Source organism: Papaver somniferum, chromosome 8 (assembly GCF_003573695.1).
Source record: "Papaver somniferum cultivar HN1 chromosome 8, ASM357369v1, whole genome shotgun sequence".
Classification (NCBI taxonomy): Eukaryota; Viridiplantae; Streptophyta; class Magnoliopsida; order Ranunculales; family Papaveraceae; genus Papaver; species Papaver somniferum.
In genome coordinates this window covers 174,869,098-174,889,949 of record NC_039365.1, presented here as the reverse complement: position 1 = coordinate 174,889,949, position 20,852 = coordinate 174,869,098, and the positions used below count along the sequence as shown (strand labels likewise).

Sequence of the window (20,852 nt, the reverse complement as noted above, 5' to 3'; positions counted from 1 at the left end):
CTTAAGCACTATAATATGATTCGTACAACTAAATATGTGGCACTACATTTACGTTTAAATTTTCCATATTATGATGGGGACACGGCTGACCGTAGGATTCGACGATCCTGTGGCCTGGATATATCGTCGGCTAAGGATATATCATGTGCGTCCGTTCGGGACATATAATTTTTTGGGCGGCGTGGATGATGCCTTGGCCCGACCACTTTAAAAACACGGGATTCCGTAAACACTAAAAACTACCACGTCCTCCTCCTTCTCTTCTTCTTCGCTGCGATTGTCTCTGCTTCCGTGTTCTTTAGGTTTTAGCTGCAGTTTGATTTTGTGATATAGTGTGCGAATCAGAAAGGCGATGAAGAGGGGAAAATTAGGTATAATTCGAGGCCGTCGATTTTAGAGGAAATAACAGGGGTAGGAAATTATTAGGTTTGGATTTGGGAAGAGCTGAGACTGTGTCCGAATTGGGTTAATTGAAGATGGGGGTTTGAGAGTTCTTGGATGATGATAAGAGTTGGGTTGAGCTCGATTTGATTTATAGATGAAGAAATCAATGGGGTTTTATAGATGAAGGATTTATATAGGTCTGCCAAGGGTATTCAAAATTAGGTACGATTTTGATTTCAATTGAGGTACGAATTGAATTTGTCCCTCACCCTCTTATCTTATGTATCCCTGCAACTGTTAACTCTTTTTAATCGCCATATTTTTTTCGTTTATTTCTCTGCAGAATACGATATGGTAATGATTTTAGGTTTGTTGATTTTTTTTACAGGGTTCAAAGTTGAATCAGAAGGATGTGATGCTTTTTATGGTTGTTATAATCGGATCGATGCAGAAAAACGATTAGGTATAAAATTTATTAGTTTTTTTTTTGGGTTTGGAAATTGATTGATTAATGGCAAGGTTATCTTCTTCTTCATCTAAGCTAGCAAAATCTTCCAGTTTCTCACAAGAAAAGGGAAATCCAATGCAAATCGTCCTTTAATCGATCTCTCTTTGAATTCCCGAGCTTACAAATCGTCCTTCACTAGATCCCTCTTTGAATTCCCGAGCTTACTGTTCCATTGATATGTTAATCAATTTTCGACCCTTCGAACATCTAATCGAGAGTCGTTCATTACTGTTCCATGTTAAAACCCTATAATTGTTATCTCTGAAAGGGTTTCTTAGGTCTGAATTCGATCTAAACTGGTACTATAACAGAGATGAATGACTCTGATTTTGGTCAATGTCACGCTTTTGAAATTTGATTGATTTTTAAGAGCAGATAATTGAGATTTTAATTTTTTTTAATTGGTTTAGATTCAGAGCTATTCAAACTCAATCCTATTCATGGAGACTTTAGTGAAGATTATGGTAAATTTTTATTTTTCATTCCTTTTTCCTTTCTTTCTGGCCAAATACGATATGGTGTAATGATTTTCAGTTTTTTTTTTTTTTACAATCAGAAAGATGTCTGGCTTTTTAGGGTTGTTGTAATCGAATTGATGCAGAAAGATGATTAGGTATTGAAATTTATTAGTTTTTTTTTGTGTATGGAAATTGATTGATTAATGGCAGATCTTCTTCTTCTTCATTAATCTAGCAGCTACCAGTGAAAATGGTCCAGTCTGTCTCAATTCCAAACGAAATTTCACGTCCTCAACTGGTATGTGGTTTGCTAAAATTTTCTTTTAAATTTTCTCCACCGGAGGGGCCGTAGGTCCCGGCTTTCCGGCAACTATAACACAATATAATATGACACCACCAACTAAATATTTGGACATTATATCTGTTTTTAAATTTTCTTCACCGCCGGGGCCGTAGGTCTCGGCTTTCCGGCTATTATGATCCAACTAATTAAACACTCTACTATGTGCCGACTAACTAACACGCCATAATATGACACGACCAACTAAATATTTGGACATTATATCTGCTTTAAATTATCTCGACCGCCAGAGCCGTAGGTCATAGCTTTCCGTCTACTGTGATCCAACTAATTAAACACTCTACTGTGAGCCGACTAACTAACACACTATAATATGATACGACCAACTAAATATTTGGGCACTATATCTGCTTTAAATTTTCTCCACCATCGGGGCCGTAGGTCCTAGCTTTTCGGCTACTATGATCCAACTAATTAAACACTCTACTATGAGCCGGCTAACACATTATAATATGACACGACTAGCTAAATATTTGTGACTATATCTACTTTTAAATTTTCTCGATCGCCGGAGATGTAGGTCCCGGCTTTCCGGCTACTATGATCCAACTAATTAAACACTCTACTGTGAGGCGACTAACTAACACAATATAATATGACACGACCAACTAAGTATTTAGGAACTATATCTTTTTTAAAATTTTCTCCACCGTCGAGGCCGTAGGTCCCGACTTTCCAACTGCTATGATCCAACTAATTAAACACTCTACTGTGAGCCGACCAACTAATACAATATAATGTGACACGACCTACTAAATATTTGGGCACTATATCTGCTTTTAGATTTTTTCTCGACCGTTACGGCCCCGGCTTTCTGGCTACTGTGATCCAACTAATTCAACACTCTACTGTGAGCCGACTAACTAACACACTATAATATGATACGACCAACTAAATATGTAAGTACTATATTTGCTTTAAATTTTTTCCACGGCCCCGTCTTTCCGGCTACTATGATCCAACTAATTAAACACTCTACTGTGAGCCGACTAATTAACACACTATAATATGATACGACCAACTAAATATTTGGGCACTATATCTACTTTTACATTTTCTCGACCGCCGGGCCGTAGGTCCCGGCTTTCCGTCTACTGCGATCCAACTAATTAAACACTCTATTGTGAGCCGACTAACTAACGCTTTAAAATATGATACAACCAACTAAATATTTGGGCACTATATCTGCTTTTAAATTTTCTCCACCGCCGGGGCTACTATGATCTAACTAATTAAACACTCTACTGTGAGCCGACTAACTAATACACTGACCAACTAAATATTGAGAACGTTCTGCTATGACCACAGAATAAAATTGCATGGGAAGATACTATTCTACCGACCAAACAAATGAAAAATAAACAAAACTGTAAAAAGGTTGAGCCCAAGCTGAACATGGAAAATCGAAAAGAGGTTGAGCGGCCGGCGTGATAGCTATAGTATATTATAAAAAGAAGTTCCGTCTTCTATCCGGATATATTCGACCATCAATTTCGTCATCCTAAGGCCCGGATCAAGAGTTGGGGGAGAGATATTTTCGTGATCCTTGGTTCCGGATATTATTAGGGTCCCGTTAATAATGACTTGGTCGTGACTATTTCCGGAAACAGTGATGTGTCCTAATTCTGGTTCCAAAAACTCCTGTATAAAACTATGCCTGTTCTTCAGTATTTCGTCCATATCAAAAGGCCGTTCAAACCAACAGGCTTCAAAGAGGATATTGATTTCAAATTTGGTTTCCTTAATCCTTCCCAATCGTGGGTGTCCATAACTCCTGACTGTTTGATATTAATAGAGTATCAGTTATGTGCGTTTTTGATTTCAAGATTGCAAGCTCAATTGCGACGGAAGAAAGTCTACAACATCAATCTCCTACAAACGGAAGAAGGTCAATTTTTTCAAGTTCTTAAATTCTACTCTTCTCCCTGTACGTTTTTGTACGTCATCTATCAATCTCCTACAACTTCAGAAAATATGAGTGACGTCATCGGTTTCCTCTTAGAAATCTGTTTCTTAATATACGTATGAAACAGCTAACATGATTCCAAAATTTATACACATACCAAAGTTAGTTCCCGGTTTAAAACACATACCAAAGTTAATTTCCTAATCCGAGTAAAATCTGGAAACTTTGTGGACGTCTATATATAAGAACCCTCAGCCATGTTTAACACAAACATTGCTTTGGGTTTTTACTACCGGATAAAGTTTCTTCGGTCTTTTGTAATTTTATTGATTTGCTATTACAAATAGTTAGGGTTTGTTCAATTTTATTGATTACTTCACACCAATTACCGGAAATCAGGCATGTATGGGTTCTTCTCTATTTCGTACAGGGTTTGTTCAATTTTATAAATTACTTCACACCAATTACCATGTAATCAGGCATGTCTCTGTCAAGGTTCCAATGGGTTCTTCTCTATTTCATACATGGTTCAGATGTAATGACCTCTCTCTACAACAAGCTCCCAATGCAGCCAAGATTGACATCGAATAGCTCAAAACAATGTTATTGTGTATGGGTTTTTACATTGTTTAGCCCTTTCTGAAACTTGGATTTATATAAGCCACCAGATAGCTCAAAACAATGCTATCGACATGTCGGGAGGGGAGAAATAATGCTCTAGATTAGAAGTGAGTTTACATAATTCACGATTAGCAAACCACGATCCAAATGAACATGCCTAAAAATTAGTTTATTTCAGAAGTTGACGAGGTTTCCATCCGTCCATCCGCTGGTTATAAGAGGTATCTATCTATCCGTTCATTCCACACATTTCCTTGGGTTTCCTCATATAACTGTTTCCGTTCCTAATCACTAAGAAGTCAATATGGGCAGCAACGAGCACTGAATATGGATGCAGCATAAGGTAAATGGTTGATTACAACTGGTATAGGGGTGATAGATGGTACTGTTCAAATATGGAATTTTCTTTGGATGCCATGGCTGATTTGAGTGTGAAAGAAAGACGTACAGAAACAAAAGTCATAAACTGCATAGAAGATGGAGCTTGGAACATTCCAGGGAATACTCTAAGCAACCTTTCGTCGGATGTGAATGATCAAATTCTAAAAAGAACTTGGGGATATCCACTTGGAGGGTAGGACCGTAGGAGAGTATGGGAGTGCAGCGTTAATGGAAAGATTATGTTGAATGATGTGTATGAATTCAGCAGTAAGAGTATTTATAAAAACAAATTCTGATTTCTGGAAGGTAAGGGTGCTATCTAAGAGAAAGTACGCACCGGAAGTTGGCGACGAAAAATAATGTTGGAAAGCCCATTGCCTCGGTATGCTTAACGCCTACACGCTTTCAATGCTGTGAGACAACTGGTCGCCTAAATTATTAGTGTGTGTGCATTTCAAATATTAATAATTTTAAACCCTTGGCAGGTGAATTATGCGGTAATTAAGTTTAATCATATAAAAAAAACTTACTTAGTTACTAAGAGTCACGTTCCTGGTAACCAGTATCATCCAACCAATTCCCTTTTAAGTGTACACTATATTCCAAAAGCCCATACCATGAGGACATGCCAGATGCATCAGGCATAGATAGCGACACAAGTCACAAAGTGGTCAAGAATAAGTATAAGCGGTTGGGTTTTTGCGTATCGGTTAATCGTTAGTGGTACCAACTACTATGTATTAAGCATCCTGAGTCTAGACCGTTTACTTATAACTTGAGAATTGCCTAAGAATAATTTGTCACCAGGTGAATTTTTATTTCCAAATATGTCAGATAAAAAATAATTGTCTCAATGGATTACTTTTTTTTTTAAACAAAACTAGTCATAAAACCCCAAGGTGACCAAACTCGTGATACAAAAACTCCCTCAAATGTTGGGATTCATTAAAACTCCATCTTAAACTAAATTGATACAAAAACCCCAAATTTTAAAAAATAGATACAAAAACTCAAAATTTCAAATTTGGTTTCATCAAAATTTTATGATGAAACCAAAAATTGGTTTCGTCAAATTCTATGAATTTTAATCAAATTTTGTGAGGTTTCATCAAAATTTTGTTTTTTGGGATTTTTGTGTTACTTTTATTTTGGCGGGTTTTTTGTGAATGGATAGTGACACCTTTGGGTTATAACTCGCGGACCGTTTTTTAAATAGGATTTTAAGATGGATTAAAATAACACACCACTTAATCAATGTGGGTTGTTGCTATTTTTACTCAAAGAGAATTTAAGAGACTATAGGCCCGACTAATTTGATCAAACCCCTAAAATATCGATCAAGCCCCTAAAATATTGGGGTCTGCCTTCTAGGTTCAACCTTTTAGGTTTCTTCCTAATCACGGCTAATTTTAACATGGAAACTGCATTTGACTCTAGATTTTCTAATCCACGGCCGGGGTCGTATGCCCCGACTATTACTATCAGACTAGCTACACATGATCCCGATTATTACGGTCTGACTAAAATTTCGTTAGAGGATACTGCCCGGCTGACCAAATAGTAAACAAAACTCGAAAAAGATTAAGCTTTGCTTGTAGGCTCAAAGAGAATTTAAGGGACCACGGCCTTGCTGTAGGCCCCGACTAATTTGCTTAGGCAAACAAAACATCGGGGTCTGCCTTATAGGTTCAACCATCTAAGTTTCAACCTAATAACGATTAATTTTAATGCGGGGATTACGTTTGGTTCTAGATTCTCTAATCCACAGCCGGGGCCTGTTTCCGATTAACTAAATACGCCCCTGATCGTTACTGGATGACTAAAATTTTGTGTGAGGATACTTATCGGCTAACCAAACAGTACAAAAAACTCAGAAAAAGTTTATCTTCGTCTGCAGGCTCAAAGAGAATTTAAGGGACCACGGTTGGGTATGTAGGCCCCGACTAATTTGATTAGGCCAACAAAACATCGGGGTCTGCCTAATAGGTTCAACTCTCTATATTTAAACCTAATCACGACCAATTTTAATGCAGGGACTACATTTGGCTCTCCATTTTCTAATCCACGGTCGGGGCCACAGGTCCTAGCTATTATGACCCGATTAACTAAATACGACTCTGATCGTTACAGAATGATTAAAATTTCGTGTGATGATACTGACTGACTGACCAAACAGTAATCAAAACTCGAAAGAGGTTGAGATCCGACCGAAGGTCGGGGTGATACCTAGTATATAATATATATAAGCTATTTATGTCTCAGGCAAAAACATATAGCAGGGTTTGCTCCATGGATTTTCAACTCTATTCCCTTTGTGCATGCTTAGGGTAATTGAGAAGTTGGTATATATCTGATACATTACCTTACCGCACTACCATTACATTAAACCCTGGAATATACCCTTCTCCTCTCAAGACAACATTTTGACATCTTACAAACATGTTGCATTTCATCTCTAAGTGGACAAACAAAATAAAAGATGCACAAAAAAGAGAGAGAACCGAGGGTTTTTAACTGGGCACTAGGAAAACAAACATCAATGTTCCTCTTCCACACAGTGAAGGTAGGTACCCCATAATGGTACTTCTCCTTCGTAAGCACCACCATTATCTAAATAATTGACGATCAGATAAAAACGCTGGTTGTTTACTTTACATTTTTCTCAGTCCCGTAATAATTTTTGGCCGTGATAACTATTAGCATGAGAGTGAATGTGTTGTGCACACGTGTGGGCTGAGAGTTGTGAGCGTGTGCAACACACGAGAGTTATGGGAGTTGAGAGGTATAAACACAGTCTGTCCAGTAAACACAAAATTATCTTCCTTTCTATAATCAATTGATTATCAAATCGTCTCAGTAGAAATGTAGATTCAAAAATCTATCATGGTATCGAATGCTAAAACGGTATCAGTCCTGAGAATTTCAATTCTTAGGGGTATCGATCCTTTCTACTGCTAAATCTTAAATTTCAATTCCAATTTCTTCTGCTACTGCTGTTCTCCATCATCTTCAGTTAGGGCTTATGAAAGATTGATTCAAGATTCAAGGAGTTTGTAAGAAGAGTTGCTACTGGTGATTTCTTAGTGCGAATTAGGGTTTGATCCCGATGCTTTACTGCAACGTCGTCAAATTGGATTAAGCATGTATATTGGATCTAAAATTCGTTTTTAGAACTTGAGCTCTTGGTGATTTTGGATTTCCAGTTGGTTGTTTGGATCTGAAATTTCTCTACCTCAATATCTAAATCTCGAATCTCTGCTGGTAATCTCCATCTTAACATTTCAATTACTTTAGATTTGATCGCATGTGTTCAGCTTCTACATCACTATCTCAACAAAATTCAATTTCGTCTGCAAATTCTGTTTTCATCATAACTTGGTATGATTTTGACCTAGTTATTTTATCAAATCCTACTGGTTCTGATTCTTGGATCTATTTGGTCTGAGCATGCCTATTTCTCCTACAATAGTTAGTTAGGAAGAAGCTTAATGTTGTTCCATTGAATAGTGGGGAAAAATTCTTCTTAAATCCAGTAGAATGTTGGGGTACGTATGTGTGTTGATTGTTTGCTGCACCATTGAGTGCTTAATTTTGCTTCGGTTAGCTCCTCCTCTCAATGTTACTTTGGTACAGTCCTCACAGTAGTGGTATGTGAGTGAGTTGGTTTGTGTGTGTAATGATGGAACTGAGGATGATGTTTCGTAATTGAAATTGAGGAGGTATATTAAGTACAGATTGATGTTCTCTTTGATGAGTCTACATTCAATTCTGATGTAGCCTGGTTTAGTTATCTTTCATTTTTTTTTCATGTTGCTGAATAATACCAGAATATCTCTTGTTTGCTGGTTTCGTTCTTCTTCAATTGCGAATAATTTGGGTACTTTAGTAAGTGCTTTCATAAGTTGTTTCAGCTCTTGATTGTTGAATTTTTAGAATAATACTACATTTACTGCTGCAAAATGTTCTTTTCTGTGTTGATAAATGGAGCTGCATCGTTATAGTGTGATGTTGTTACCTGAGTTATACTGAGAATGCTGAGCTACGATGGTTTCTTCTTATGCTGTGATATGGAGAATGCTTTTGGCGCTTAATTTTTTCGGTAGTTGGGTTTATTATGTTAAATTTGGGAACTGGTTTTGTGAATGCTGTATTTTTTTTCCACTGCCAAGCTTAAAAGATGAGTATGAACCTTTCTTTGGGAGTGTTGCTGCTGGTGTATACTTATTTGGTATTTGTGTATTGTTGCTGGTGCCCGTTGTTCAATATGTTTGCTGGTGATCGATTGCATCTAAGTCAGGGACAAGGATGTTTCTCATGTTCTGCACCAATTGGTCTTGTTCTGCACCTCTATCTCCCACTGCATCAAACATTGCATTACTGCAACAATTACTACACCACCTGCTGTTCCTCCATGTATCCTTACTGCTTCTATTACACCTATTACAACTACTACTTCTCATTTTGGTGTTAAACTACAATTTCTACAGCTTTATGAGTTGGTTTCTCACTGTATGTTTCCACTGCAACATTGATTATGGTGTTAGCCATCTGTTTTTCTAGTGTCTGCAACCAACACAGCCTGATGTATGGTGACTGCAGTTTCTAGTTTGCCATTGCTTTCAATTTACGACACTACTGGGAGTTTGTGTACTGCTGCTTCAACTGCTTTTCATGCTCACATATTTTGCTGGCAAGAACTGTCCATGTTGGTATCCAGTTTGGTACTTGTCTGCAGCCACTACTTCTTACTTATGCTCCGCGACTCATCAACAATCTTTGCTTTTATATACAACAACTGCTTCTGCAACATCAACTTGTAACCTGTTGTGCCAGCGCATCTCCTGTTTTCGCCTCCTACACTTGCTGCTTTTTGCTTCTATGCTACTCTCTTCTTAGTATGTGCCATGTAGTCATCTTAGTTATGTCTACTTCTGTTGTGATGTGATTGTTTGTAATGAGAGTGTGAGCTGAGAGTTTGAAATCTCAAGTCGTCTGTTTTACAGCCCACTTGAGATTGAGGGAGGGTATTAGCATGAGAGTGAGTGTGTTGTGCACACGTGTAAGCTGAGAGTTGTGAGCGTGAGCAACATACGAGAGTTATGGGAGTCGAGAGGTATAAACATAGTCTGTCCTGTAAACACAAAACTATCTTTCGTTCTATCAAAACCTTTAAAATCCTAAGCCATGCGAGGTCATGAGTCGCGCGGTGGGAATACCTCCCTCCTCATTCGATGGTGACCCTCACCCACTCATAAAAAGTGGACTTGAAAGCACGTCATTTTTTAAATGTATTAGGATCAATTTAGTTTTTTTTTTAATCCTTGGTATGTTTCTGGACACCTTTTCGGTTTCTAAGTTAATTCTACTCTATCGTTGTATTTTAGTAGCTCTGTAAACAAAAATCTATGACAACATAGCGTATTTGAGTAAAAAATATGTTATTGACATGAAAAACAACATTACATGCTGAAAGTGTGTATATTTGTGGTGGTCTTAGATTTGAAATACATCAACTCAAAATATGTAGTTCTTTGATAATCTGCATTTTAGCTAGCCTTTGCCTTTGTTTATATGTATTTTTGAATTTTTATGTTGCTGCTCAATTTTATCTTCATGAGTTTTAGTTGGTCATTTGCTCTCTGAATCTCTTCAATTGATTCCGAGTGATGCGATAACCGTACAATATCATATCGGTTTGGCAACCAACAATTGCAATGTTTAATATATAGTTTCACCTATCTTGGGAGATATATCCTCACCGGAGGTTATCTTTCTTTGTTTTATCCAGAAACCTAGCCAATGACTATTTTTTCGAGCCTGTGGGACAGCTGCACAGAGGAGATAATTTTTATATAACCATTTTATGGTGTTGAACCTTAGAGTAATGGATGAGCCAAATAATCTTGCTTACCATTTTGTAGAAAGTATTCAGTGTACATGTCGTACAAAATAGTACATGGCACAATACCTGCAGGCCTTAAAGTTATAATAAGAAAAATAAATACAACATGTCCATCCGAAAAGAACATAATAAATAGAGCCTGAATAAAGAAAAGTTCTCAACTAATCAACCCAGTAAACACTAGCAAGGGAGACAGGATTTGAGCAAGCCCACTTTTAATAGTTTCTTTCCTATCACATTGAGTTTTTTTATCGTAATGAATATATTTAATCAGTTCTTTTTTATGTAATGAATATTTTCGAGACACTGACCCCTGCATAGCACGGGTGAGAAACTAGTATTATTAATAAAGAAAAAAGGGACTAACTGTCTAGTTGATTCTCTTGAAAGTATATTGGAGTTAGTCCATACGGATTGCTAATCGAAATATTGGGTGAGGTTGTTAGACCCCCGCTTTTTCAATTGTTTTCTCATTGTTATGGCAACGGATCTTCAACGACTATGATGATGAATTGAACATCTATGGAATCATGGGAGTACTTGAAAAGGACGAAGATTATGAGTAATGTTGAAGAACCAATGAGATCAATCATGTGGAAGAGAAGCTACAAAAGTTATTTATTTTGTATTACATATTGATATCACTAAAATTAACAAAGGGGGAGATTGTTAGAGCATTGCTCGGTCGAACTCGCAAGCCTTGATATCTCAAGCTTGTTTGTCAAGTTTAGTTGCCAAAACTATATGTCTTGATTTCTAGTCTACTATAGCTAAGTCTCGGATTAGGATAGTTAAGTGTAGTTGAGCTCCAGAATCCACGGCGTTCATCATGTGAAGACAAATAACTACTCAAGGAACTGGTGGAACTTCGTCGACTAAAATGTATGTGGAGATTTGAACTTATCTATCACTCAAAAGTCTATTCTATGTCCTATTATTGATACAAAAGTCATACAATCATACAGATTTCTATTATACACATTTTATATTTCGAGCCGAGTTTATCTCGCGTATCTATTTCTCGAAATATGTGTAGGTAAGCTTCCTATTTAGACAAGTTCATCTTTACTCGTGACGAAAGTCATGTCGATATTTCAATATCTTGAAAATCGCTTTGATGAAAAATACGTCATTAGTGTAACAACCATATAACATCGCTTTGTAAATAACAACCATATAACATCCTCTAATAAAGTTTCAATGATTGAAGTGAGAGTTCAGATTATGTAACCATCTTTGGATATAAGCATGGTGTGTTCACACATTAGTGTATAAGTCCATAAACCGGGAACCAAGTGTATACATACGTGTGTGTACAAAATGGTTGAAGGAGACAGGTTAAGTATGCGTACCCATAGGCATACTGGCGGAAGTTTACATCCGTAAATTTCTGTTGAGTTTGGGATTTGACAAACTCATATCTGGTCACCTTAAGTATGTGTACCCGTACACATACTGCAGGAAAGTTTACATCCTTAAATTTCTGTCGAGTTTGGAAACAAAAATAAACTCAAAACCGGTTGCTTAAGTACGCTTACCCGTATGCATACTTAAGCTGGTTACTTTATCAAACATTTAAATAATAAAGCAATCTTTGTAAACCGTGTCTATAATGTTCATGAGTCGATTCAAGTGAATCAAACCGATTTCGCTTCAATTGTGTCTTGTATACTTCTATAAAATCTTAGCAATTGAACAACTCACTAACTAGTTCGTTTGAATTCATTTGAACTAGTTTTTGTAAAGATGGATACGGTTGATATGAAAGTGCTCATATGGCTAACCAATTGATTAACTAATGTTGAACCAATTAAGTGTACACATTTAGGTACGGTTTCCCAAACCTAAATGAAATACTTTCATTTGTGTATGACAAGGTAATTTCGATCTAATGTTTGAAAGATATTAGCTTGAATCTAATCAGGTTTTCATCTAGCGGTGAATATTGAATGCTTTGTTACTAAGTTAACATTGATTGCAAACCCTCATTTGGAATCTATATAGATGATAACTCTAACAACTGGGAAACCTAATCCCCACACCTCATGTGTGATACTAGTTATGTTAGCTAGAGTCGATTCTCCTTTAACCTTAGGTTTCTCTCGAGACCCTATAGGTTAACGACTTAAAGACTTCATTGGGATTGTGAAGCCAGACCAGAGTACTTTTCTTTGTAGTTATGTGATCTGATCTTGTTGTATCTATCGTCCGAGTACAATTGTATTATTGGCTTGAGATTAATATCGGTTTGTTCTATTTTACAGTTCACAAAACTTAACAGATCTAAATTTTGAGCATATATGAGATATGAGTTCAATTCACAAAAATTAAAAGACACATATATCTCATAACACTTTGCAATATTTAAAACCAATAAACATTAAATATCGGAAGTTCATCTTCCAAAAGATCTAGAATTTAAATAAATAAATCTAAAAACATGCAAGATAAAAATCGTTGGAAATAGCTTGTGTAATCACAATATATGATACACCAAACCCTAGTTATCCTTCTTAAACACAAGAATAAATTCTTGCAAGAAGTTTCCTAGCTAGTACATAAAACAAATACAAAATAAGTTTAGACTTCTTCTATTTCTTCACACCTCTGCAAAACTCTATCGTAAAACAAAGTAATGATGTCCTTGATTCGCTTAGCTGTAGAGACTCCATGTTCGTGGCTTAGAACACCAACCTTTTGATTTACAACACGATCAAGTTGTCTAGTTGTAGTGCACTCAGATATCAGCTTTTTTTGGTTTATCATGACTTTTTGCTTTTCAAAGATTTTAGTTTGACCATCAATAAGATGATTTAATTGCAATTGTAGATTTGGAATATCAATCTTTGAGTCATTCTGAGAATGAGTTAAATCCTTGATGCACTCGCAATCCAAGAGTTTTGTTCTTTTCTTGCAGTCATTCTTTTCAGGACATACTCTTAAAAAGAACTACTTCATTCTTTGACGTCTTCGTCATCAAGATCAATGGTTTCATGAGATCTTTTTGAGCTTTCTATCTAAGACGAGGTCTGACGAAAGATTCAGCCAATTATCCGGTAACCACAAGGTTTCTTTCTTCGAAAGAACAAGTATCTTATTTCCTTATTTATAGATGTTGATCACATAAACTTAGAAGGATACATGAACTAGTATGAAAGCTATAGTTTGTGGGCCTAGTTCAAGTATTAAGGGATATCATAACGTGTTTCTCAACACAATAATGGGTTCTTAGCTCAATAAATATGATTTCCAAGAGGGATACATCTTCAGGGCACCGGAACCATTAACACAAAATTGACAGAAGATTGCTAAAACATTAGGAGCCAGACTCAACTAGAGTATTATATGATACATTCGTAGAAAGATATGTAAAAATAACTACTTAAGACTTGAGCAACCCCATTATTCATACCAATATTGATATGAATGTAACTCTCAAATTATTAAGGATCATCTCAAACAATGATGAAACTCAAAAAAATCAGCTAAATTACAAAAACCTCATGTTGGATCGAAACCCAGAACAAAACAAAATTCAATCAAAACATGGTTTCAACTCTAATAATGATCGATGGAACTCAACAACTCTAACAAAATATAATACAGATAAACAACCACTTGGATTAAAACAATTGAAGACATTCCAGTTTAAATCAATCAGAGTTTAGAGAGAATCCAGTTCCTTCCTTTTTCGTCCCCCGAGAGCAAAGAGTGGTTTCGTGTAGCCTGCCGGATCTTTCTCTATCTCTCTCTCTCTCTATATATATATATAACATAAGATTAGTTAGTTTTGACGCACATAGGAGATAAGGGCCTTGGTCCAAATATTGAACGGGTCCGGTTCCTACCGAGTACCCGTAACTAGACTCTCATCGGGTCTTCGAATTATTTTACCTTGTGGCTTGAAAGTTGAATCTAATAGGGTATCCTTCTTTTTCATTTACTTGTTATTGAATGCTTCACATTATAAACAAAGGTATATTTTGCGTTTTCTCCCCTACCAAGATTACTAATTAACGTTTCCTCCCCAAAATGATTAAAATTAGTGTTTCCTCCTCTCGTTAGCTTTTCCATCCATTGCTCGGTTAGCTGAGTCAGCACCTGTGCACGCGTGGCAAAAATTGTACGCGTGTCCCATGTGTTACCAAAAATACCCCCTTCTTCTTCAAGTGATTAAACCCAAGTCTTTTCCTGAAACCAGTACTGTGAAATTTGACAGATGCCATCGGCAATAAACCCAATCCCAGTTCATTGGCTTTTCATCTCACTCGCACCTTTCTTGTATTCTCAGTATCATGTTCTATCATTCTCCATCTCAGAAACACCATCATTTCCTTCTCTTGTCCCTGAATCCATTTAAAAACCCCATCTCAGTTACCAATCTCAAATTAACATCAAACCCTACTGATATCCATTCAATTACAAAGATAACCCATTCATCCTTGTACCATGAATCTTCAATCGAGCCACAAAAATAACTAGATCTAACAGTCAACAACATCTGGTGAATTAGAGATTAGCCCGTTCTCCCATCTTCTCGAGCTCCTTATTTCCTCTAAATTTAATGGATTTCACTTCTCCATCTTCTGTATTCTTCACTCGAGCATCAGCAGAAGCAATTTAAGTGATTCAAACCCCTTAATTTTCTACGCAACCATCTCCCTATGCATCTGTGTTATTTGAGGTGCAATTTTAGCAACAAACCAATCTCGGCATCATCTCAATCTCGGCGAACCAAATTTGAACTGAAATATCTCAATCTCGGCAGCATCTCAATCTTTCCAGCATTTCAATATCGACACCTGGTTTTAGTTGAACTGAAACATCACAATTTCTTACTACTTCCCTCAATCGAAATTCAATTTCATTAATCAGTAAAAATAAAAAAAACCCAAATTTTTAGGGTTTCTCGGAAATTTAATTTCAAAGACATGTTCTTCTGAAATTTCAATTTGTTTGTTTCTTGGAAATAATATGTACAGAATCATAGAATTGGTTGTACAAATTGATTATGGAAAGAGGGGATCTCATCTGTTGAATTAATGGGTTTCAATCGGAAGAAACTGGAATGATGATGCCATGAAATCGATGGGGGTTTATTCGGTGTTAGATGATGGATGAAGAAGATGACTGAATGATTGGAAGATGGGTATGTTGGGGTTATCTCAATGGGTTTGCAGATGGAGAAACGAGGTTGAGATCATGAAGGTTCTTGTGTTGATTATTGTAGATGGTTGAGCTTTGACGTGAGTGATGGGGTTTATGACTAAACTGGAAGCAAATTGGCTTTTGTATGGATACTATTCGATGTTGTGTATGCTCGAAAAAGGGAGTTGTGGTTTTGATTGTTTCTCAGATTGAAAATTGAGATGATGCCGAGTGAAACTGATGATGAATTATGAAAATCAGGGTATTTTGGGAAGGACGGGAAACACGTGTACAGCTTTTGCCACGCGTGCATAGGTGCTGACTCAGCTAACCGAGCAGTGAATGGAAAAGCTAACGAGGGGAGGAAACACTAATTTCAATCTTTTTGGGGAGGAAACGCTAATTAGCTATCTTGGCGGGGAGGAAACACAAAATAGGCCACAAACAAAACATACATTTTTGATTCATTATTAGGTTCAAAAACATTCTCTGACATTTGAAGGAAGAAACACCCCTTTTAAACTGGGTTTCGATTTCATAGCTTTCTGATTGATCAAAATTTTAAGATTTTGGCACGCACTTCTCTTTGTTTCAGGTGAATTTTTTTTTACTTCTTCTTTCTTCTGGAATTAAAGGGTGTTTATTGGATTTTTATTTTGTTATTTTTGGATTTCCCGGTGGGTCTTATTATTGTAATTTGATGAATTTGTAGTACTGGGTTTTCTAAAAAATTGATTTTTGTTTGCTGGGGTTTTCTTTGTTTGAGAAATTTGACTTTTTATTTGTTGGTAACAGATCAAAGTATAATCAGAGATTGGGGATCTTCGGAATTGTCGTTTGTTAATAGGGGGTTTAGACAAATGGTTTAAACAGACCTAGGCCTCGGTCATTCTCAGGTAAGTTTTTTTTTTTTTTTTTGTTGTTGTTCATTTGGAAGATTTTTTTTTCGCAGTTGTTCACTTGTCCATTTTCATGATTTTCATGATTTTTTGTCGCAGTTGTTCACTTGTGCTGATCTAAACATGGTTTGTTGTTGAGTTGTTGGAGCTGTAATAGTGTGGTGGACAAGTTTGTAGATGTAAAAGTGTCTCAAAATCATGTAACGGTTATGGCAGATAAGTATTACAGAAAAGGAAATGCATGCATGTTTATCTAAGTTAAAACTTACTGGTGGTTGTGAAAGGTATGTTTCTTGGATCAGAAATGCAGCTGAAGTGTTTATCGTCGCACTAAATAATAGTAAGCATTTTACAGATAGGAGGTGAACAAATACAATTTTTCATATTTTTTTGCAAGTGGTTAAGCCTCACAGGACATTAGCTTCGGGTTGAATTCGGAATTGTTGTCAGTTTTCCTTTATGGGCGTCTACTATGTTTCAGGCATTTTGATGGCTTTAATAATAGCTTGGAATTGACTTGTATTCTGTATCCATTTTATAGGATAATCTCTCTCGGGGAAACTTTGGTGCTGTTAAGGTTCTTCAGGAGCAATTCCCCGAACCGGGAAGGCTGCAATTCATATACGCTCCTTAAACTTCCAGTCTTGAACATGGTGTTGATAGTTTTTTTGGCCAATATGTATGCATAAGATGTGATTGTTGGAGTCATTTACTTAATAATTGGTCTTGTTCTGCACCTCTTATCTCCCACTGCATCAAACATTGCATTACTGCAACAATTACTACACCACCTGCTGTTCCTCCCTGTATCCTTACTGCTGCTATTACACCTATTACAACTACTACTTCTCATTTTGGTGTTAAACTACAATTTCTACAGCTTTATGAGTTGGTTTCTCACTGTATATTTACACTGCAACATTGATTATGGTGTTAGCCATCTGTTTTTCGAGTGTCTGCAACCAACACAGCCTGATGTATGGTGACTGCAGTTTCTAGTTTGGCCATTGCTTTCAATTTACGACACTACTGGGAGTTTGTGTACTGCTGCGTCAACTGCTTTTCATGCTCACATATTTTGCTGGCAAGAACTGTCCATGTTGGTATCCAGTTTGGTACTTGTCTGCAGCCACTACTTCTTACTTATGTTCCGCAACTCATCAACAATCTTTGCTTTTATCTACAACAACTGCTTCTGCAACATCAACTTGTAACCTGTTGTGCCATCGCATCTCCTGTTTTCGCCTCCTACACTTGCTTCTTTTTGCTTCTATGTTACTCTCTTGTTAGTCTGTGCCATGTAGTCATCTTAGTTATGTCTACTTATGTTGTGTTGTGCTTGTTTGTAATGATAGTGTGAGCTGAGAGTTTGCAATCTCAAGTCGTCAGCCCACTTGAGATTGAGGGAGGGTATTAGCATGAAAACGTGGAAACGTGGCTGGCATGGTTTGCCATTGGCACGGTGGTGCGGTTGCCATGGTTGGCATGCCTTGGCGCGGAGATGTGGATGGCATGGTTGGCATGCCTTGGCGCGGAGGCATGGTTTGTCATTGGCACGGTGGTGCGGATGACATGGTTGACATGTCTTGGAGCGAAGACGTGGCTGACATGGTTTGCCATTGGCACGGTGGTGCGGCTGGCATGGTTGGCATGCCTTGGCGCGGAGACGTAGATGACATGGTTTTCCATTGGCACGGTTGTGCGGCTGGCATGGTTGACATGCCTTGGCGCGGAGACGTGGATGACATGGTTTTCCATTGGCACGGTGGTGCGGCTGGCATGGTTGGCATGCCTTGGTGCGGAGACGTGGCTGGCATGGTTTTCCATTGGCACGGAGGTGCGAGAATTAGGGTTTGGTATGTACGAAGATTATGTCGGTCAATACTAAGGGTTCTGCTGTGGAACATGACACATGTATAAAAAAAAGGTACTCTGGTAATTCTTACGTAGGCATGTTGAATGATTCAATAAATGTGCTAGTGGTTGTACTGACGTCATGTCAGATGTAAGGTTTTACGATTTTAACCCTAAGCTAAAAACCACCATCAACATTAAGTCCTCTTCTTAGCTGGGAACAGGAGCATTGTTGCGAGGTAAGCATAAGATGGTGACAGGCCAGGACAAAATCGAAATGGAAAGTCATGAAAAGATGGTCAGAAAGACCCGACTAACCTTTTTCGAGAGGTAAGGAGAATTCGTGATTCTTGTGTTCGCGGCCTTGCGTAAATTCTACTCGTGGTGTTGCTGGCTAGACTTTAAAATGGTAGAGGCGGTTGCTGGTTGAGATGCAGACTGTCGTCTTGGCTTGGTCACGCGTCATCTTGGATGGTCTAGGGAACGCAGAGTTGCTGTCTTAGCGAGTTGTCGGTGTTGGTGCGGCTTTAACGGAGCCGCTGGCGTTGGTCGGCTTGGAATGGGAGCCGCAGGCGTTGGTCGGCTTGGAATGGGAGCCGCATGCGTTGGTAGGCTTGGAGTGGAGCTTGATTGAGTTCCTTGGAAGGATGACGACTGGTTTCAGTTCCGTGTAAGGATGACGACCGGCTTCAGTTCTGTGGAATGATGGAAACTTTGTCTAAATTAGGGTTTGGTATGCCGAAACCCTAACTAGCGTCCTTTACTAGAATCGCTGTAGAATTCTCTTACGGACTCGGATTTTTACGGTCCGCCCCTCCATCTGACGGAAAAGAATTTCCTATCTCCTTGCACGGGAATATTTAGGTTTTAAACTCGTTAGGTAGGTGAAAACAGCTCTACAGTAAAATTCAGGAAAGATTCAGGAAGAGGGATGTTACGGGCCCGAGGTGGCATAGTCGCCACAGTCACTTATTACCGTTTATGGAGCAAGAGGGAATCTTAATTTTTTTCAAACTCTAGAAACTCCGTCCGTATGAAAAGGGTACCGACCCTCTTCTGTTGCTCGTCTGGATCTGTGCTTTCGTCTGCGGTGTCTCTCCAGTGGATTCCAAAATTTACCAAAACTCCAATGCATTTTTGGGATGGATGGATGAAATATATGCTTGCAAACGATCATGTCAGCGCTAATCTTGGAGATTGTTGTTGGGTTGTCGGTTCATCCTCGACTTTAGGGTGTTCGGTGTCTGGACCTTCTGATCGCGATGATTGATGTGTTGAAATCTTCCGAAGACACAAGATGAAATAGATGAGTTGGGAGACATTTGTTGCCGATGTGCTTCTATCAAGTCTTCAAGGACTTTTTTCCAAGAGGCATCCTTCGAACCAGCTTCTGAATCTTGGACTATTGTATGGAATGGGATGCAGTGATCAGTCCCCAGTTATATATCTGTTAGATCTGATGGCATGGCCGAATATGTGAACGTATCTTTGTGGCGTGCTTTTGGAGTTTTCAATGCACATGTACGGCTTCATGTTGAGAAATTCCCGCGGCTCGTAAAACTTCGGCAGTGATGATGTTGAAATCATAAATAACCAGGTTGAGGGGAGTGAAAGCGTCTCACGCTGGTAGTCCTCATGTGTAGCCTACTTCCATCGCGTCGTCTTGAATTCATGTCCACGGGATTTGATACAAGCTTATTGTACTCTTATGGATGTGACGCTGGGATGCACATGGATGAAATATTCTGGATATCGAAGAGGCAGGAACGAGAGAGTTATGTTGTTTATCGTGGATCCCTCTGTTTCTTCAAGAAAATATTTCAGCCACGTCTCTGGAGTTATCCCATTAATCTTCGATGGTCGTCGGGATGGACTGCGATGAGCAGTCCCCAATCGCACTTTTCTTTAGTTTCTGAAGTCGTTTCCTTTGAGCAGGCTTGGGATCCGCCGCGGCCTCGTGAAGTGTTGCAGACGTCTTTAGAGAGGTGATGATATCCTTACGCTACACCCTTGTAGAATAGATGACTTTGTCATGGATATGACCTTTTTGGTTGACCATGTCTTATGAGCTTTGACAGTGAAGGGATCCCGTGTATATCCTCAGTCCCCATGTATGGTTTACATGTTTCCATCTTGTATGGTCAGTGGGTTGACCATGATAAAGACATCACCATCGTGCGTTCGTACTGGTGATTTTGATACTTCTTCCACGTGGAACTTAAAATATGGAGGAGTACAGGTTACTTTTGTAGTGATTGATGTTGTGGTGAAGCTCTGGATGGTATTAAAAAATGAGCGGGAACAGTTCTTGGTAGCAGATGTAATCAGAAGAGACTATATTGTCGTGGTAACAAAGTAGGTTGGCTGGAATTGTATGGGCATCTATGGAAGTAAAAGGATTGGCTGGACGCGTAAGCGAGCAAACTGTCC

General features: G+C 38.1%; 2 long non-coding RNA genes across 7 annotated transcripts; both read left to right on the top strand.

Annotated features, from left to right (window-relative positions):
- The first annotated feature begins 251 nt into the window (after positions 1-251).
- LOC113304026 lies at positions 252-5,529 on the top strand. 6 transcript variants are annotated; one of them, XR_003337982.1, is made up of 4 exons: positions 252-629; positions 773-847; positions 1,303-1,356; positions 1,589-5,529. It is a non-coding gene; the product is annotated as an uncharacterized LOC113304026 (long non-coding RNA). The 6 variants fall into 6 exon arrangements; XR_003337985.1 differs by having other exon boundaries at positions 773-1,356; positions 1,589-4,459; positions 4,551-5,522; XR_003337986.1 differs by having other exon boundaries at positions 773-1,356; positions 1,589-4,459; positions 4,538-5,522.
- Positions 5,530-16,159: 10,630 nt separating this feature from the next.
- Positions 16,160-18,259, top strand: LOC113306791. The gene is made up of 3 exons (XR_003338835.1): positions 16,160-16,264; positions 16,465-16,565; positions 16,668-18,259. It is a non-coding gene; the product is annotated as an uncharacterized LOC113306791 (long non-coding RNA).
- Positions 18,260-20,852: the final 2,593 nt, after the last annotated feature.